Source organism: Hylobates moloch, unplaced genomic scaffold, assembly GCF_009828535.3.
Source record: "Hylobates moloch isolate HMO894 unplaced genomic scaffold, HMol_V3 SCAFFOLD_6, whole genome shotgun sequence".
NCBI lineage: Eukaryota > Metazoa > Chordata > Mammalia > Primates > Hylobatidae > Hylobates > Hylobates moloch.
This window is the reverse complement of record NW_026652281.1, coordinates 44,251,216-44,257,215: the sequence shown is the minus strand read 5'-3', so window position 1 is coordinate 44,257,215 and position 6,000 is coordinate 44,251,216. Positions and strand designations below refer to the sequence as shown.

General features: G+C 32.8%; 1 long non-coding RNA gene across 4 annotated transcripts in view; it reads right to left on the bottom strand.

The window, feature by feature from the left end:
• The window catches only part of LOC131383721 (uncharacterized), a 112,181-nt gene that overhangs the window by 58,780 nt on the left and 47,401 nt on the right, over window positions 1-6,000 (bottom strand). For all 4 annotated transcript variants that reach the window (XR_009213958.1, XR_009213956.1, XR_009213959.1 and 1 more), the window contains exons 5-6: window positions 4,443-4,699; window positions 1,463-1,533 (exon numbers count right to left, since the gene is read on the bottom strand). This is a non-coding gene — a long non-coding RNA (uncharacterized LOC131383721). The remainder of the gene's footprint in view (window positions 1-1,462; window positions 1,534-4,442; window positions 4,700-6,000) is intronic.

Here is a 6,000-nt window from a genome sequence, read left to right as displayed (position 1 = left end):
GAAAAAAAGAAAAAAAAAAAATCTCTGTAACTTTTTCTCAGTTTTGCTGTGAATGTAAAACTGCTCTATAAATGTAAGTCTTAAAACAATAAAAGTCCATTGTGCTTACTTCTGGCTAGCCTCAGCTCATATTTACTGAGGCCCCGACTCTAGGCTTGAAGGTAGTTGCATACTAGAAGCTGCAGTCCTTCATTTGATTTTTCACAGGTGCTGTCTCACACACTTGGGCATTTTCTCATGGTTCAGGAACAGTCAGGGAGAATGACTATCAAATGGGGACTTGAAAATAAAATTGGCTTTAAACTATTTCCTGTCTTCTTTCATGTCTAATGTCTGCTTTCATGTCCTAATGTTGTCATTGCCACAGAGGAAAAAGAGAAGTATCTGTGCACATGTCTGAAATACGACTTCAAGGCAAAGAACTAAAAATTAAATAGATCAATGAAAGGGAAGACACCTTGAACAAGGTCACTTAGATTTGATTAAATATATTACATTGTTTAATACTATTTTGTAGAATTTATTAAAGTCATTCCTTTGACGGTTGCACTTAAAAAGTCAAAACTATACCAGGAATACTTTCAACAAAATAATATTGAGATCAGAAGCAGAAAATCTTTCAAGTCTAATTGGTCACTAGTAAACCTTCCTCTTTCTTATTGTAAATAATGCATTTGCTCTAAGTTCCAAATTAGCTTTGATTTGCAAGCTCTTTGATTGCTCTTTAATAACTATACAAGGGGAAGAAATTGTCTTTAACATATTAGCAAATTTGAAACAACCATTAATTTCTATTTCTCACCCCATGGGATTCAACTCTCATTCCTAAATGTTTTCTGTTGATTTCCTCATTTCTTTCCATTTTCCAGTTACTGGCTTAGTTCCCATCCCGATTGTTTATCACTTGAATGACAGATAACAAACAATAATATTTCCATTTTCACTTTACTTCCAATCCAGACACTATGAAATTGTCAGCATGGTCTTTCACATATACAAATGATACGCAGCTTAAGAATCTCAGTGGGTTACTATTGTTTCAAAATAAAACCCTTGGAGTAACTGGGAAGGTTACCCTGATTTGGTTATGTCTCTCTCAATGCCTTTCTTTGAACTCTATGACCCAATTATGTTAAGCATTTGAAGAATGCCTAATAATGTGAGTTAATATTTGGCTCTTTCTCCTTGGTGTTGCTCCTAGTGCCTGGAACATTTTATTTTATTTTACTTTATTTTTTTCTTATGCTGGAGATTTCCTATTCATTTTTTATAACTCAGTTATGTGAGGAAACACTTCTTCCATGATTTTAGTCTCCAATTGCTTCTCTTATTAGCTTCAATAACGACCCTGCACAAACTTATTTTTTGTTTACTGTCAGTTGTTGGAAGGTACCTACCGTGTCTCAGGGCTAAGCACAATGTTTATCATAAAGCAGGCACTCATCAAAGGGTAACAACTCACCGAAAAACAGACTTCAAGGTAGGTGCCCTGCATGTCTCATTCTCAGTGGATTTCTTGTATATGTACAGTACCTGGCATAGAGGAATACTCATTAATCTTTATTGAGTGAATGCATGAATTAATGAACGAATAAACTTAATGCCATTTGTTTTATTTTTTCAAAATCTATTTTAAATATTAATACAAACTATCATAGGATATTTAAATTAAATATTCTGTAAACAGGATATTTATTTTAAATAGATATATTTTATGCATATAAATTAGTATTAATTATAATAATAGAAAAACATTTCTAACTTATAAAAAATATTAAATTAGGACTTTTTCTCCTATGATTGTTACACATCAATGTTTAATATGCATTCCCTTCATCACCCGTTAGTCACACATATACGTATACAACAAATAGTATCTGCTGAATTTCTAATTTCTTTTTCTATTTCTCTGTTTCACATTTATTTGAAACAGTAGAACAAAATTTAACACTGCATATAATAAGAAGCCAAACTGTATTCTTAGAGCTGTATTATCCGTATACTATTGAGAGAGTAATTTAATATCAATTATTAATTTGAGGATTATACAACAATTTAATACTAAAATAAAATTTCTTTGATACCACATAATTGTGCGCTTCTTTCTTCCAGTTAGTAAAGCACTGTTGTGGCTATTTTGTTTGTCTATCTCATTTTTCCTATTGAAAATCTCATACCTATTTTGAAGAAAAAAAAAAACTGGGGCTAGAGAGGTTAAGTCATGGATTCACTACCATATAGATGGAACTAAAATTCTAAGTCAAACTGTGAATCCAGAGAATATGTCCCCTTAATCACCATGGAATAGTTTTAACTCAGGTTTACATATAACAAGCTCTAATGAGTAAGTAGTATAGACCACCAGTGGATGCAGCAGAAATAGAAGGAAAGTAGAAATTACTATACATTCAAGCTCTTGTAAGATCATTTCAAAGTAATAAAAAAAAATCAGGGCAATTTAGTCTGGGTTTGAAGGTTGGGGTCTACTTCTAGAGAAATAAGAATGCCACTTAAGAGGACAAAGTTTGAAACTACTTGGTCTGTTTTAGAATAAAAAGTAGAATATTCAATCCAACCACTCCTGGTTAAGTCCAGACCTTCCCAGTATCCTTGACCCAATTCCAACACTCCATGTCCTCTCTTGAGGCAGAGGGGTTCTCACATACTGCCCCTCTCTCCAATATCTAGAGCTGAAGCCAAGCTGGAGTGTCACCACTAGAAATGGATATGAAATGTGGTTGACCATAATATTTTCCCAAACTAGTGTTTACCAAAGATTGTGTTGTAGCAAAGATATTCTTGTAAGAAAAGGCCTGAGGAATTTGCGAAATGCTGCAATGTATATCTTCTTTTTGAAAAATATAATGTGTATTAAAAATAGTTACATAAGAGGTACTTCAGCAATATTTGTTGAGCACATTTTTAAAAAATGAATTTTACAATAATATATTTTCTATGCAACACTGATTAGCATTTTATGTTAAGAAATATTGATGCAAACATATTCCCTTCCATATCAAACTTTTAATCATATTTATAACACTTTTTCATTTGTTGATATTTATTTCTTAATAAAATCACAAGTTTACAATCAAATGAAAAAAGTACAAATATGAAATTACATTTTAATATTCTTATTATTTTGTGTTGTGAAGTGCCTTTGATTTCATTTGACAAAACTTGCCTATTCAAAACTTGGAAACTAAAATTTGATCAGTGCAGAGCTAAGTATAAAATATATATATATATATATACACACACACATTTGTTTTAAAGGTTTAATATATAATTGTTATATAAATATAAATATAAACAAATACATATATAAATATAAAATATATGTATTTGTTTTAAAAGTTACATAGTTGCCCTTCCAAATGCCTAATACAGACACATGCACTATTTATCATGATATGAATGTTTGAGAAGTATCTATCTTTCTGGCAAAATAGCCTGGATTCATAGTTCCAAGTTTTCTGTGCAGCAAGAAAACCGAATACATATCGTTAGAACAGTGTGAAAAGCTAAGCTCAATTATACTCCTCAGTGTGAGTTATACACAGGCCTTCCCAGGTGTCATTTTTATGAGCTTCATTCCATTAAGCAACTGTATCAAATGAGGATTAAAACCTGAAAGATATGGAGGGTAGAACAGAGCTGTGCTGAGGGAGCTCCCTGAACACTACCACTTGAAAATATTTGGCCCTGATGAAAATGAAAATGATTGTCAGATTTCATAAGAACCTGGAGCCTGGAGGTGATAGAAGCCTGAGTTTACTTCCAATTGGGAAAAAAAAAAAAAAAAGCAAGATCACAAAAATAGGCTTTTCTATTTGAATTTGCTTTAATGTGGCCAATTAAATTATAATATCCTATGCCTTGTCAGTCATTGTTTTACATACAGAGATGTTTAAAATACTACAAGAGTCCTATATTTTCTAATAATTATTATAAAGCCTATATATATACATTTTCATTAATCTTCTCTAAATACCATTTCAAAAACGCAAATATGTTATAAAATACTATGCTTAAAATTACGTATCCCCAAATGCTTATGCTGTCCATTTCAATCCTTGAGACTGTGCAAGGCTAAGCTGCCTCTATTAATAAAATCAAACCTGCATTTTCTTATGTTTAACACAGCAAGGATTTCCAGAAATAAAGTAGCTGGAGCAAGTGGCAATAGCTCTGTCATTCTGCAATTTATTTTCTCTTTATGTCTTTCATTCATTTTCTCTGCCATTAACAAGCAGTTTGCCTGGGATGCACAATTCACCATTTAACTGTCTGCCCCAGTAGTACACCAAAACTGCTTTCATAGAAGACATTTTAAACTACCAAAGGACTTTTTAAAAGACCATAAAGAAAACAAGAGAATTAGGCACAAATCATATGTCTATTAAATACTGGGGCTCCCAAAGTAGAGTTTTGGCACTTACCATATCAAGCATGCTCCTGGTAACATAAATGCCACCCAGATTCAACTGATTCTCTTCAAACATTTCTGTGGTAAGCTTCCGATTGTGACACGAATTTACAGTCATCTTGCTAATGTGTGTTCCTTCAAAATCCAAACCTACCTTGACATGTAGGATACTGTCCTGATATGCATGAATTAGGAATTATTTCTTGACTATCTTGACACCTTCATGATTGTGAACGATTATATTATTATTCTCAAAGGTTTCTTCTTTCCCTGTGAAAAAAATATATTTTATCACCTTGTAGATGTCAGGCATGGCCAACTTGCCCTGTGACTTATAATGCCCCTTCCTGTGAAGATAATGCTCATCCCACTCCAGTGACACCAATTTTGTCCATGTGACTTGCTGGACAAGTGAAATATGAATAGAAGAAATATTTGCCACTTCTGGGCAGGGTGGTGAAGAGTCATCATTTTTTTCTACAATCTTTGATTCCTTCAGCAATAATGGAGATAAGATTGTCCCATAGGTCTTGATACAAAAGCATTTGAACCGTGATAGATATACAACATGAGGGAGATAAAAGAAACAAATTCATATACTACTGAATTTCACTAAAATTTTTGAGGTCATTTGTTACCACAGCGTAATTTATCTTAATCTGACCAATACAGTGGTCCAGACGAAGAAAGGCATTTTCTACTCTGGAGGCTATTGGCTCTGACTTATATGTTTTACATTACATATGACTTAAATGTTTTACATTTCCATTTTAAGAAGTTTCTTTGCCATTTCTTCTTCTTACTACTGAAACAATGACAGAAACTTTTTATCATATATGCAGCTAGTATCTATGGGGGATACATTCCAAAACCCCCACTGGATACCTGAAACCATGGATAATAATGAGCCCTATAGGTACTACTATATATTTTCCTCTACATACATACCTATGGTAAAGTTTAATTTCTACATTATGCATGCACAGTGAGATTAACAACAATAATTAATAGTAAAATAGAAAAAGTATAACAGTATAATAAAAGTTATATGGAACGTGTTCTCTCTCTCTCTAAATATTGTATTATACTCACCCTTCTTGTGATGACGTGAAATTATACAATGCCTACATTATAAGTTGAAGTGAGGTGAACGACACAGGCATTGTGACTTAGAATTAAGCTCCTAGTGATCCTCTGAGGACATATGCCAAACAAAGGGATGATTCCTGTCCTGGACAGGACAGAAGGGGAGGGCTTGAGATTTCATCACGCTACTCAGAACAATGTGCAATTTAAAACCTATGAATTGTTTATTCCCTGAATTTTCCATTTAATATTTTCAGACCGCAGTTGATGGTGAGTAACTGAAACCACGGAAAACAAAACAGAGGATGGAAGGACTGCCGTATAGTAAAATCTGAGTAAACATTATAATAACAATATAAATAATTGTGAGTCAAAAAATATTGTTTTTATACAAAATAATGCATTGATTTCACAACTGAATCATTAAAATTTTGTGTGTAGAAAAATGAAACAGCTACTGAAGGAACTAACAGATCATTTTGAGG